Raw genomic sequence first — 13,347 nt, 5'->3', positions numbered from 1 at the left:
CATCACTGGATTCTTCCCCATCATCGATTCTTGAATCTGAGACTGGAGAAAAGGGATAGTCCTGTTGAAAAGAAAAAAAAAAACACATAATCTCACAATCTGTCTCTCTAAGTAATTTCAGTTGCATCCAGCATCAAAAGGATACTCAAGTAAATGGTCAGTTTTCTTTGTTTTCCATTCTCAATTCCATCTTCTCTCAAAGACTACAGCAAGCATGAAAAAGACCCAGAGCAACTCCTTGGGTAACCAGAGAGGTATATAACACCCAACAAGGACTGTTTGTCTTGGGAGTATAGACACTTTCAAAGGTAGCCAGCATAGAATGCATGTATGTACCTCTTCATTTATAAATACTTGGAATTGAGAGCAAGAGTTACCCCAGAATCACAATTGGTTCAGATATTACCATTGTCATTTTCTAGTCCTGTGACTTTAAATCACTGTGGGCATCTGCCTCCTCATCTGTGAAACACAGATTTTAAGTTTTACCCAGTCCATTTTACAAGTCTGTTACAAGACTCACATGACAATATGTTTGAAGAACGCCATGTCCTATTAAAATATTACTATCAATTGTTCTGAAATTTTATTTCAAACAATCAATAGTTAAGAATCTCCAAAACATAAACACCCTTTGTTTTCAGAACCTAGTATCAAGAAGAAATGTGCTGATTTATGAATTGGGTGTTTGAGAGTTTGTGAAATAAATTGAAATATAGCTTAAAAACAAAAAGATAAAGATTAAATCCTGTTTCATAAAAGAAGACCTAAATTATTGAGTCTCCACTTTGGGAGACCTATTTGTTTACAAAACAGCAACACAGAAAATGAGTGCATTCACAGCATTTTTCTAAGACAAGTGTTCATCGTGTGCTCAGCAAACACAAGGAGCATCAGCATTTTGTGAAAACAAGCAAGCTTACTGGTTTCTTCTTTTCTGGCCCATTTTATTGTAACTTCCTGTGGTCGAAGGAACAAGTTAGTTGTTTCCTACCCTTGAATCGTAGCCTTCAGAAAGTATATAAGTATGGTGTGAACCTCCAATGAACATAAATCATGGTATCCAAGGTAGTGGATAGCTGAGGAATATGGTGGAGAACCTTGGAAAGACAGACCTCTTGGCCTCTGAGGACCTTCTGCTCATTCCTTCCTTCTCCTCACTCAATATTTACTGAAAGGCAACGGTCCTCTGCTCTGGTAAGTGAAAGGAAGAATCAGACACATTTTCACTCATGAAGAGCTCTCTAGTGTAGCCCTACTGTGCAACCCTGGCTGCGTCTAAGGGTTTGAGAACACAGAGGTGGCAGCAACTAATCACAATTAGGAAAGGAACAAGTGAGGAGAGACATGGCAAGGAAGCGTTGCCCAATCTGCACTGATACAGGAGCATCCCTGGAGAGAAGAATAGGCAGGGATTGCCAAGGAAAAAGTATGTGGAAAGACTGCAGCACGAGATCTGAACATCAGTGAAGACTTCTGAAGAGCTGGAACACAGGATACCAAGGATCAGGAGTCAGGAATCTCAAAAAGGGGGTTCAGGTCCTACTTGACAGAACATGCATAAGCAGTGAGGAATCCTGAATTTTTTAAATAAGTGGAAAGAATGACATTATCAAATCTGGGTTTTAGGCAGGACCCTTTAGGAGTATCAGAGTCCACCAAAACAAGTACAAATGTCAATCAAAAGTCACTGACATGTCTCCCAGAAGAGCCTGCACTCTCCAGAGCAGACACAAGGCCCAGTGCCTCATGGGCATGAGAACCCTGGGAGAGCTACAGGAAGGAAGTTAGAATCCACTGAACTCCACAACTTCCTGATGAGTGAGGAAAATTTTGGAAAACTGTCAGCATTATCTCAGAAGGTGAGTGCACAGATTGCAGAGTATTTCTACCTTTCCAAGCTTGGCAACAATACAAAAATGTGGTCGATTCACTCCGAGTAACTCATACCAGATGCTGATGCCCTTAGACTCTTCCTCAGCTACAGTTCCCAAACTCATTTCTTTCCAGAGGTCAGGCATATGGAGCTCATTAAATTCCATACAGCAACATTCTAACTGTGTGAAACTTTCTGTTTGCAGTGCAATTTAATGTTGAGTTTGATTTACGAAGCACTGCATATTCTTAGTCCTGGGATGACAGTCTATTCTTCTATGAACTTAAATCATGTTTGGGGGCAATGGGATTGGAAATAGAAATCTGGGCTTATGCAAAGCATTTGTAGAGAAGGGAGAGCCTCAGTGTCTCAGAGAAGGTCTATCCCAACTTTATTTTTTTTTAAATTTTTTTTTGTTGTTGTTGTAGATGGACATGATATCTTTATTTATTTATTTTTATGTGGTGCTGAGGATCGAACCCAGTACCTCACACATGTGAGGCAAATGCTCTACCACTGACCACAACCCCAGCCCACAACTTCATTTTTATACATCCAAGCAAAGCAAGACCCAAATAATTTAAATGACAGAAGTTGTGACTGGAACCCAGGTATTCTGGTCCTCAACCCAGTGGCTTTTCCTCTCTCTCTCTCTCTCTCTCTCTCTCTCTCTCCTTCTTACAGTTCAAAGAAAAAAAAAAGAAAGAAAAAAAAAAAAAGAAAAGAAAAAGAGGGGCTTTCTTATCCATGATGAAATTTCTTCCAAAGTTACCCATGTACATGTACTAGGACTTTCATGTCTTGGTTTAAAGATGAGAGAAAGGGGCTGGGGATGTGGCTCAAGTGGTAGCGTGCTCGCCTGGCATGCGTGCGGCCCAGGTTCAGTCCTCAGCACCACATACAAACAGGGATGTTGTGCCCGCCGAAAACTAAAAAAAAAAAAAAAAAAAAAAAAATATTTTAAAAACACTCTCTCTCTCTCTCTCTCTCTCTCTCTCATCTTTTAAAAAAAAGATGATAGAAAAATTAATATTTTATTTGTTTGAAAACGACTTGTTTCCTGTTTATTATAAAGTTTTCTAATACATAATATGTAGTTCTAGAATCAAATTTAAAAGTTTAAATACTTTGCTCAATGTCATGTGGCTTTGGTAACTCTAAGTCTGGGTTTCTTCTGCTGAAAAATGGGCAAGATAGTAATTACTTCAAAATTGGATTGTTTTATTTAATTAACCTTTGAGAAAAATGCTTAAAAGAGAGTAATTGCTATTATATTTTGTGTTATATATGTGGGTTTGGGCTTCAAATAGCCTGCCTGGGAGACTCACCGAACACTCATTCCCATGATGCTGTTATTGTTCAAAATATTTTGTGCATTTTTCTTTTGGAACTGCCTTAGAGTTAGTTTTTGAGTCTTAAGAGAAAATTATATCTTTATGCCTATACTGCTATGTTTGGACGAATCCCCTGAAGGCCTGTGTATTAAAGGCGTGGTTGCCAGTCTGTGGGGCTTTGGGGAGGTGATGCACTTTTTAAGAGGTGAGGCCCAGTGAAAGGAAGTTAGGTTACTGGGGACATGCCTTGAAGGGGTTATTGGAGGCCTAGTCCCTGTTTCTCTCTTTGCTTACTGGCTGCTGTGAGATGAACAGGACTCATCCACCACACAACCCTACTGTGATTATACTATGTTACAACAGGCCCAAAACAACAGGGCCAAGCAACTGTGAACTGAAACTTCTGAAACCATGAGTCAAAACAAACCTTTCCTCCTTTTATGTTGTTTGTGTCAGGTATTTTGTCACTATGATGAAAAACTGACTAACGTACCTACATTTCCTCAAATAATGTCACTCAGTTTTATCAATTTCATTCACCAAGGCTTGCTGAGGTAGCCTAAAATGTTTAACCTAAAGCTAAATATAAAAGATGAACATTTGCCAAAAATGAAGATACACAAAAAACTTTGTGCCATTGAGTGATAGGACAGATGTTCTATTTGTTGTATAAGGCCCAGAATATTTGGGAAAGTCATAAGCCATGGAATCAAACCCTGCTCTAGAGTTAAGAAGGTGGGGAAATATGTTGCTGATGATTCAAAGTCAACCCTGGGAAAGCTAGAATGTTCCGGAATTTTTGAAAGAGAAATATTGCCTCTCCAAAGCAATCACATGTGGATTTTCACAAGCAGAAAAGATCACTGTAGCTCTGGTAATGATTAATGTTCATTCTGTGGAAGGACAGAAGGAAGGAGAAGCACTCCTGACCTTGAATGCAAGGCAGGCTGTGAGAGGAACAGGAGAACTGGGTCACTCCTCTCTTGCCCTTATTCACGACACACTTTTTCCCTATCCCAGTCCCTTCCCCTGGGAGACATAGATGCGTGCGTGCGAGCACACACAACCACACACACACACACACACACATACACACATGCTTACACACATACACCATTAAAGAATAAGCTCCCTGCCTCTGCTCTACTAGAAACTTCCAGAATTGAGGGTTAGCATTGTGCCTGCAACTTGCACCTCAAACATCTCATTCTTCATGTTGTTATCATTATAACCCTATCATTACACTGCTGGTTAATCATGATTAAAACAATAGGGCTGGAGATGTGGCTCAGCGGTAGCGCGCTTGCCTGGCATGCGTGCGGCCCGGGTTCGATCCTCAGCACCACATACCAACAATGATGTTGTGTCCGCCGAGAACTAAAAAATAAATATTAAAAAAATTCTCTCTCTCTCTCTCTCTCTCTCTCTCTCTCTCTCTCTCTCTCTCTCTCCCCTCTCTCTCACTCTCTCTTTAAAAAAAAAAAAAAACAATAAACAAAGGGAAAATTCTTTCCCTGGTGAGCATAAATAATTGCAGATGAATACATCTTGTTTGGGCCCTACACCCTGTAATGTTAGATGCTATTGGGAACAGTATTACAGGATGTTTTATTGTCTGAGATAATTTTTTCTAATTGTAATGTTCACTCCCTTCAGATTTCAACCTCATCCTGAAGGCCCAACAAAGTCACCCAGAAGGATTTTGTGGCTCTTGCCTACAGCTAATGGAAAAAGTGTTTTTTTCTCCTTGGTAATGATCGTAAAGTGAGTGTGCAAAACCAAGCAGAAGGGGACTGGGTTTCTTTTTCCCACCAGGTAGGGTGTGAGCTCTAGAATGAGCCTAGCTTCTGGGGTGGGAGAGGAGAGGAAATGTATGGGTTTGCTTGGAAGCCTCTCACTAGGGGAAACCAGCTTATGAAGGGGGCCAGCTCAGTAGCTAGGCTGGAAAAAGCTTAGAATTCTTCCATCCTCTGCCTTTCACTCTGGATTTCCCAGCCCTCCTTTCCCACCCAGCAAGGACGACCCCAGCATACGCCAGAGCATGCCAGGTCACATTTAGGTATCAGAAGGCCTCATTTTCAGGTTCTCTAAAAATCCCATCTATTGATCTAGTCTCAGAACTGCCATCGTTCCTTTCCTTTCTGCAGCTCAAGAATGAGCAGCTCAGAGGAGGAGGCTCCTATTTTGTGGAACCTCTCCTTTTGCAGTTAGTCCACTTTGTTCTTCTTCCCATCCTCCTGCTCTTGTCACTGTGCTGCCTCTGGCTCCTCCAGGGTCAGGACGGAGAGGAGGGAAAAGGGGAAGCTATTAACTGGTGACCTTGTATTCTGGGGGGTTGCCCTTTGTGGGTAAGATGCTGGCTCCTTCAGGCAAAAGGATTCTTAAGAGACACCCTCCACCCCACCCCCTTTTCCCTGGCTGCAGCTCTCTCATGCCATTGTGCTGTCTGTCCTAACTCTGGAGACTCACTCTCAGGCTGCCTGTGAAAAGCCCTTCAGCTTCTTTTTTGCAAGCTCTGGCATGGAGTCCTCCAGGGCAGATGCCTTTCAGGATGATTCAAACCTGCTAGTTTCTGTGGCTTCCACACAATCCACAGGAAATATGCATCTTTGCCATCCCCTTTCCCCAGCAAAGCTTGGGAGGCTGAAGCCCTCTCACAGCCACCTCTATTTTTCTTCTGCAATCTGACAGGGCTCCAGGCAGTTTTCTGCCTTTGGGCTTTTCCAAGCAAGAGTAGGTTCCTAAGTCCAGCCACCTTCTCCCACCTCACCCCCATTCCACCACAGCAATGTTAGAAGGATCCACATGAAGTGCTCAAAAGGTTCTGTGCCCTGACTTCTGAGAGATATTTCATGAGTTATGATTCTACCAGAGTGAGTGAACAAAATCCAAACCACCAGACATGCCCTTCAAGACTGGATCATGTGCCCTCATCCTTCCTCTCCATATACTGGGCTCTGCCAAGGATTACAGATCATTTTTCTCTTGAGCCTATTTCAGCTTTTGACTGAGCTGAAAATTTTAAACATAACACCCTTCTCTGTCATCATCTTAGGCAATTTACAGAGATAAACTTATGACTTCATATCCATGCTACATAAAGTATGGATGTTTCAGATTCATTAGAATACATAATTCTCACATATAAAAAGTTTATGCCCATAAACAGTATTTCCACAATACTCAAGCCAAAGATGATCTCATTATCTATATGATAAAATTCATCTCTGGTGAATTTAAGTTGATCTTGCAAATCTTGTGAACCACATATACTATATGATACTTTATACATTTATACTTGTGAAATTAAGGAATAATTAGATGGATGGAGGGATAGATGGATAGGTGGATGGATGGGTGGGTAAATGACATATTCTTAAAAAGTCACATCTAAGAGGTGAGCAGGGAATTTGAGATGTGTGTCTTATTCTTTTAAATAATAGTTGACAACCCTGGAAAATGTCATTTAACCTTAGTGTCTTAATTTCTTCATCTATATGAGCAGTAGATAGGATACTTTTGGGAGCTCTGAAACTACATAGAGCAGGAAGGTGTTAGTGGGACAGAACAGAATCTGCAGCTCTGCTGTTGTCTTGAACAGTTGCCTGTTTCTAGACCTCACTTTTAATAGGTGCAAATAGGACATAGGAAGATTCTCTCTAATTCTCCTTGGAAGGTAGTTCATATAGAAGAAATAACTTTGATTTCCTGGCCCAGCAGTTCTAACTAGCTGTACAATTATGGATCTGTCATCAAAATCTCTATGCTACAATTTCCTTAACTCTTAAAGAGGATGAGGATTACTACTTTATGGGGTGGTGGTAAGAATCAAATGTCTTAAAGTACTACTATGCCTAGTACATAGACAGCCTATACAATGGTTGGATTCTGTACCATCCTGTGGATTTCCAATTAAAAAAAAAATACAGTGGGGTTTCTTCCCTCCTTTACTGCCCAGGTTCAGTCATTTTTGAATAAGCTTAGTTGCTATAGTTACCCTCCAAAGACACCACGTTTGAAAATGTGTTAGGAGATGGGGATTGATGGCAGAAGGCTTTAGTGGAGGACACAAAGCAACTTCAGCAAAGGAGACATTTTAATACATGTGAATTCTTTCCCTTAGAAACCAGTCACATTTTGCCAAAATGGAAATGAACTCAGGAAGTGGAGTCTCAGAAGTTCTGCATTTGGCCAGCCTCCTTCTCCCATAACTGAGACCTCAAGGACAGGTATATCTGGCCCTGAACCAACTCCGGAGCATCTCAGTTTCCTCCCCCAGGATCTGGCAGTCAGAAAGATGTTGGTTGCCAGACAGAATTCATCAGACTCACTTCCCAGATGCTATCGCTTCTGATGCTGAAGGAAAAATAAGTTGCCCAGCAATTGAGGTTGGAAAGGATGGCTAGAACTGGGAAATGCACAGTGTTACATACAACAATGGGCTATTCTTGTTAAAATTGATTATCAGCCATTTTTTGTATTTTTCAGAGGTCCTTGCATATCTCCAACCCCACACTGAGTCTCTAGAGGAGCTAGCACTAACATTCCAGGGTAAACTATCCCCCCACAGCGGTGTTACAAATGGTTTTTGATCTGTCAAAATCAGTCATGGCTCCAACAGCTCTCAGCAAATGAATAAAAGTTGGCCTGACCCTGCTTCCTGATGCCTACTAAAGCAAACCCAAGACCCAATGGGGCCTCTCAGGCGAGAATATTGTGCACTCAGTCCTACCAAAAAGACTCTTTCTACCTGGTCATTTCCCACCCCCACCCCCAGATATCCCAGGGAGCTGTCCTGCTCTCATTTGAAATTCAAACCAGAAAAAAAGTCACCCCTGAAAATATCAAGTGTCCCACTTGTAGTTTCATGATGATTCAGCACCACCTAGGGGACGTTGTCATTCTTTTCTTGCTATTTCCATTTTAAACTGCTTTTTAAATATTGCAACTTCCTCGGCCCATGAGAAAGCAATAGAAGCTTCTCCGAAAGTAGTTTTCAAGATTTGGCTCCAGATCATTTCAGCTGGAAACTTTGATCAAGCAGCTTATCACACAACGATCACTCTCAAGGGTTGTGGTTCACATATACAATTCACCATGGGGAATTTGCTTCATTGTTATAAGAACTACCAATTATTAAGCATCTACTCCATGAAAAGACATATATATATTATTCCTTCAAACTGGGAATTAGCATCCCCATTTTAGAGATGAAGAAATGAAGGCTCTGAGAGGTTGAAACTTTCCAAAGATCCTAAACCAGGGAAGGCTTACTCTTTCCAATGCAAAATGCTGTCTCTCTACATAGCAGTGGGGCGGTTCATTTTAATGACTCTGAATCAGAATATTCAAATATTGCCTTTCAAATAAGTCACTTTGAAGCCTATTCTGTCATTCCAATACCTAATGCTCATAACATAGCTGAGTCTCTGCTGTGCAAAGTGCCTTCAGAGCTGTCCATGAGTTGCACACATAATCTCAGTACCTTAGAAACATAGTGGAGATACATGACACCAAGCTGTATAAACTTCCAGGCCAATCCTCTGTGGAGTCTTAGTCCATATGTCTGAAATAGGCCAGGAATTTATATTTTTTGTCAAGTAGGCAAGTGATTAAAATCACCAGGAACGCTTAAGAAGTACAGGTGGAATGATACAAACTTTGGGGTCAGAAGGACAGCAGTCCAGCTCTGCCTTTTTTCTAATTATTCACGCCTAGGAAAAACACTGAAAGTCCTGGAGTATCAGCTTTACTATAAAATGAATATTAATGTTTGTTAATGTCCACCAAACAGGTTGTGATGAGGACACATGTGACACCACCATTGGTGTAAGTAACTCACCATTGTTACTTAGTTTAATCACTTACTCATCAAATTTGCCTTACATAGAAGCTTTTTGACATTTTCAAAAATTAAATTCACACTGAAAGGATATTAGGATACATAAAATATACACCAGTAATATATATTATACTTCATTAAAAAACTGAACCAATAAAGACCTTTAGGAGGAGATGATAGATGATAGATACAGGTAGACTGATGATCAGATGATCATCTTTGGGATAAGAAAATATTCCAGAAATGAGAAACCAAACACTAAAACAATTTGACACTAAGGAGAAAAACAAGCTTCCAGAAAAACACACACATTGATAGAAAATGTAGAAGCAACTCAAGTGCCCATCAACAGAGGAATCCATAAACAAAATGTGATATATACGTATAATGAAATATTTTTTAGCCTTAAGAAGAAAGGAAATTCTGACATATCCTACAACATGGATGAGCTGGAAGAACATTATACTAAGTGAAATAAGCCAGGCAGAAAAGGACAAATACTGTATAATTCCACTTTTATGAGGTATCCAGAGTCTTCACATTTGGACAGGGCTGGGGCAGGGTTCTTGCCTGGTATGAGCAAGGTGCTGGGTTCCATCCCAGTATTGCAAAAAAAAAAAAAAATTATAGAGATAGAAAGTAAACGATGGTTGACTGGGCCTAATGGTAGAAGGAAACAAGGAGTACAGAGTTTCTATTTTGTAAATTTAAGATTCTATATATACTGATTATTGCACAATACTGTAAGTATATTTAATGCAACTAAACTGTACACTTAAAGATAGGTAAGATGGTAAATTTTAATTTTTAAATAAAAAATGATATAAAACTCACAGGTAAATTTGAGAAGGATCTTGTTGGTTTGTATGGCTAGGACAAACAGCACTATGTGAATGAGATACTGTGGCTTACAAGTGAGCACACAGTTCATTTTAAAAATGAGCAAATAAATTCACAAGTAATTTTGCATTCACATTCTCAATTAATGTGACCAGCACTGCCTGAGTTGCCTGTTTTTCTTTCAAGCTACGTCTTTACCCAGCAAAGCTCAAGAAATATTATAGAGCAAAAAGGAGACTGTGACTAGACAGCCTGTTCTGCCTTAACTCCCATGGCCTGGGAGAAAGTTTTGAAAATTGGCTCAATCCACGGAGCATGATATAAACGGAGGGAGCAGTACCTTCCTCTCTGCAGCACAGTGAGTTGTATATATCTGTGTGCTGGGACAGCTGGGTACAGAGCAGACGTATCAGAGGCATGTCTGTGGACTGGATCACAGAGCACCCCCAGCCTCAACCACAGCTCACAACAGCAGGGGATGTATACCTTATTTGAACCTCAAGTTGATGAAGAGGGCATTGCCCCTCAGTTTCATTGAATTGATTTTCTTCAAGACTAGGTATTCTTCAAGATTAGTCTTTAGTAAGATAGGTAAATATTTTCTGGTGACTTTAAGTAACACCCAAGCACTTCAATTTCTTTGTCTAATTTAATTTCGTATCTTTCTCCAGTTCCACGTTTTTTGAGCAAAATCAAGGCATGGATTTCCTGAGACCACTGGGTAAAATATTGATGCCATCCCTTTTCCCTCTTCATGATGATGTGCTTCCTAGTGTAAGGAGATTGCTGAGAGGGAACTGGCAAGAAATGCAGTGAAAATATGGGGAAGAAAGGTGAAAATTGAGTGCAAGAAGAACAAGCAGAAAACCAAGGCAGGTTTCCTCTCTCACCTGCCAGGAGAGCTTTCTCTGTGCCTGGAGCAACGTGCTGAGGGCAAGGTCACATGTAAACCCAACTGCAGTTTATGTGTTATTCCTAGTGGTTCTTAGTAACAGCATGTGTTTCTCTGACCCTGAACAAAATTCTTTAAAGCAAAATTCAGAAAATGTTAAAGAAACATTTTTTTTATTTTTTTCATTCTACAACCTATAGAAGCATATTATCTGTGATCTTGTCATTAGTCAGCATTCAGTTGCTGATAACAGAAACTACTCTATTTAGCACAATATGTTTGGAGGATAATTTCTGGCCATTCATAGAAGACTCATTCTGCTTATATGATTAGAAAAACTAAAGAAATGTGTAGTTTAGTCTGACTTCCAGCAATGACTCCCTAAACATCATCACAGAACAGGCTGTCCAAAGAGCTGCTATCTCTGCTGACAGCCTAGAAGCTGAGAAGTCATGAAGATGCTGCCCCATCTCTGGTTCCAGAGACACATTACCTTAGCCACAATCCCCACCAGCAAAATGGACATCCTACATACTGCCATACCACACCCTGGAACCTTTGCTATTGCTACTCCAGACAAATAAAATGTTCCATGGCAGTTTGCTGGCAGAACCAACAGAAGCATGATTTCCATTTCATTTAACCCTCCTAATTTCAGGTGGGCCCATCTGCATGAAGAAAGCTAGGCCACAACTGGAATTCAAGCTGGGAGTCTCAAAAATGTAGACTTCAGCTTTATCAGGGATTATGGGTGACCAGAACATGCCCATGTACACACAAGGGTCCCAAGTATGTCAAGAGATATCTATCTAACTCCTCAGTCTTCTGGGTAGCCGCAAAGAGCTAGGTGACCAAAGCGCTGTTGGTCAGTGATCTCCTAGGGCTTCCAAAAGGTAGCCCAAATATGAAGGGATCTGACAGTCCCACTCTCAGTTCCTGTGGTTAACAACTATGAGGGGCATATGGCCTTTGCTGCTCTGCTGTGATATTATGTGAAGCCAACAGTATGTCCCATCACAGGGACAACTATGTGAGTAGTCTGCTGCTGAGCGAACCATTGACCATTGTACACAAGGGGAAATGTCAGTAAAGTGAAGTCAGGTGGGGTTTGAAGAATGCCAGCTCCTCATAGGTACAGCTCCAAAAGATGCCCCAGATCTGTCTTATGGACAGAATTCTATGTACTTAAGAGATATTCAAGGGTGACTACTCTAACTCTCTCTCTCTCTCTCTCTGTGTGTGTGTGTGTGTGTGTGTGTATGTATATATCTCCACTCCATAATTAGAATATCATCATTCTTTAGAAATACTTCAATTGCATTTGAGATCCATTTGTATTATCACACACAAAAAAAAGATACCAATACCACACATTCTGTCAATGACAGAATAGGAAGATTTGTTAGGTTATAAACATAATTTTCAATTTTTGTATGGTTTTAAAAATAAATTGTTTCATTAGCTACTTTTGTAGATAGTTTGTCAATGCTAAATATCAAGAATTTTGAAGAACTTATTAAAGTGTCTTGATCAAGAATTGCATGTACAGGACTGGGCCTGTGGCTCAGTGGTAGAGCACTTGCCTAGCATATATGAGGCTCTGGGTTTGATCCTAAGCTCCACATATGAATAAACAAATAAAGTGAAAAATCTATTGGCAAAAAATATTTAAAAAAAAATTGCATGTTCAACAGCCAGGTATGCTAGTGCATGCCTGTAATCAGAGCTACACAAGAGACTGAGACAGAGGATCTCAAGTTCAAGGCCAGCCTGGGCAACTGAGCCAGAACCTATCTCCAAATAAAGGGTTGGGGATGTCGCTCAGTGGTAGAGCATTTGTCTATCAAGTGCAAGACCCTGGGTTTAAAACCCCAGCAACACCTATTTAAAAAAAAAAAAAAAAGAATTACATGTAATCATTTCAATCACACAATGAAACATCTAATATCTTCTCTAATGCTTCGGATTTTACTGATTTCATTTCTTATATAAGGAAAATATTTTTTGCTACCAAGTTCCAAATAGAACCCCAAATGCTCTACAGCTAGTACTATGGAAATACTATCTTTTTCCATGTGTGCCACAGACTTGTGGTTTCCAGGGGACCTTTTAAAGATGAGGGATATGTTAATTATCTTGATTGTGGTGATGGTTTCCTAGGCATGTGTATGTATATCAAAATTTATCAAATTGTGTACCTTAAATATATGTTTATTGCATGTCAATTATACTTCAATAAAGCCATTTTTAAAAACATGGAAGGAAAAAAAAACATAAAGTACATTCCAGAAAGGTTGTTTACATTCCACTAGTAGCATATGCAAGTGCTTACATCATTACACTTTCATTAGCACTGCAATTCTTAAAAAGAAAACCAAAATACTAATTTGAAAGGCAAAAATATCTCAGATGTTTGTATGTGCACATATTTACTAGTAGACTGCAACTGTTTCTTGTTGAACAGCTCTCTGCCCATTGTTCTTTCATTGCCACAAAAGGAATAATGCTAACATTAGTGATGTAGTCAAAGGGAAATGTCTTCTCATCTGCTATGTCAATCAGT

This window comes from Urocitellus parryii, chromosome 1 (assembly GCF_045843805.1).
Source record: "Urocitellus parryii isolate mUroPar1 chromosome 1, mUroPar1.hap1, whole genome shotgun sequence".
Lineage (NCBI taxonomy): Eukaryota > Metazoa > Chordata > Mammalia > Rodentia > Sciuridae > Urocitellus > Urocitellus parryii.
The sequence above is the reverse complement of the archived record's forward strand: the minus strand, read 5'-3'. Positions refer to the sequence as shown.